Genomic DNA, 2,500 nt, shown 5'->3' with positions numbered 1-2,500 from the left:
ACACACATATACACACATGCACACACATGCACATGCATGCACACAATAACACACACTCACAGACACATACACTCAAACACACCTACAGACACACATACACATACATACTTGCACAGATACATACAGAAACGAACACACACACACGCAAACACACACACACACATACATACACATACACACACACACACAACACTCTCACTTACACATACATACACACATGCACATGCATGCACACAATACACACACACATACACTCACACACATACACACACACACATACACACATAAGCACCCATACACTCACAAGCACATACACATACGCACACACACACACGCACATGCATGCACACAATAACATACACTCACACACACATACACTCTCACACACATACACACACATACACACATAAATACACACACATACACACACACAGAAGCACATACACACATGCAAACATACACACACTCATACACACACACATACAAACACACACACATGCATGCACACAATATCTCACACACACATAAACACACAAGCACAACCACACGCACACATAAACACATGCACACACATACACACACATGCATACACACACACACTCACACACACAGATACGCATACACAGATACACATACACAGATACACATACACACACACATCCACACGCACACATACATACACACACACACATACACAGAGGCACACACACACGCATGCATACACACATACACAAACACACACAAACTCACAAACAAGCACACACACACAAGCACACACACACAAGCACATACACACATGCACACATACACGCACACATGCACACACATGCACATGCATGCACAAAATAACACTCACACATACATACACTCACACACACATACACACGCACACACAAGCACACACACACAAGCACATACACACATGCACACATACACACACATAAAAACACACACACATGCATGCACACAATAACACACACTCACACACACACATACACACACACAAGCACAAACACAGGCACGCACACACACACATTCACACACATACACACACACACATGTACACATACACACAAATACACACACACATACAAACACACACACACACACAGGGACACACACACACATACATACACACACATAGACACATACGCCACAAACACACATACATAAACACATGCACATACATACACACACAAGCACACACACACAAGCACATACACACAAGCACACATACAAACACACACATAGACACACGCACACATGCACGCACACACATGCACATGCATGCACACAATAACATACACTCACACACACATACACTCACACACACATACACACATAAATACACACTCATACACACACACATACAAACACACACACATGCATGCACACAATATCTCACACACACATAAACACACTCGCCACAATTTAGCCCTGTCTTTATGGCTGCCCGCCAGCTCTGGCGAATGCTGGCAACTGACTCCCACGACTTGTGATCAATGTCACACGATTTCATGTCGCGTTTGCAGACGTCTTTATAACGGAGACATGGACGGCCGGTGGGTCTGATACCAGTGGCGAGCTCGCTGTACAATGTGTCTTTGGGGATCCTGCCATCTTCCATGCGGCTCACATGGCCAAGCCATCTCAAGCGCCGCTGACTCAGTAGTGTGTATAAGCTGGGGATGTTGGCCGCTTCAAGGACTTCTGTGTTGGAGATATAGTCCTGCCACCTGATGCCAAGTATTCTCCGAAGGCAGCGAAGATGGAATGAATTGAGATGTCGCTCTTGGCTGGCATACGTTGTCCAGGCCTCGCTGCCGTAGAGCAAGGTACTGAGGACACAGGCCTGATACACTCGGACTTTTGTGTTCCGTGTCAGTGCGCCATTTTCCCACACTCTCTTGGCCAGTCTGAACATAGCAGTGGAAGCCTTACCCATGCGCTTGTTGATTTCTGCATCTAGAGACAGGTTACTGGTGATAGTTGAGCCTAGGTAGGTGAACTCTTGAACCACTTCCAGAGCGTGGTCGCCAATATTGATGGATGGAGCATTTCTGACATCCTGCCCCATGATGTTCGTTTTCTTGAGGCTGATGGTTAGGCCAAATTCATTGCAGGCAGACGCACACACATGCACATGCATGCACAAAATAACACACACATACATACACTCACACACACATACACACGCACACACAAGCACACACACATACAAACTCACACACATGCATGCACACAATAACACACACACACACACACACAAGCACAAACACAGGCACGCACACACACACACACAGACACAGTAACACACACACATACACACACACACATACACACAATACACATACACACACAAGCACCCATACACTCACAAGCACATACACATACGCACACACACACACATGCACATGCATGCACACAATAACATACACTCACACACACATACACTCTCACACACATACACACATAAATACACACACATACACATGCACAC

This window comes from Heterodontus francisci, chromosome 43, assembly GCF_036365525.1.
Source record: "Heterodontus francisci isolate sHetFra1 chromosome 43, sHetFra1.hap1, whole genome shotgun sequence".
In the NCBI taxonomy this organism is placed as follows: Eukaryota; Metazoa; Chordata; class Chondrichthyes; order Heterodontiformes; family Heterodontidae; genus Heterodontus; species Heterodontus francisci.
The sequence above is the reverse complement of the archived record's forward strand: the minus strand, read 5'-3'. Positions refer to the sequence as shown.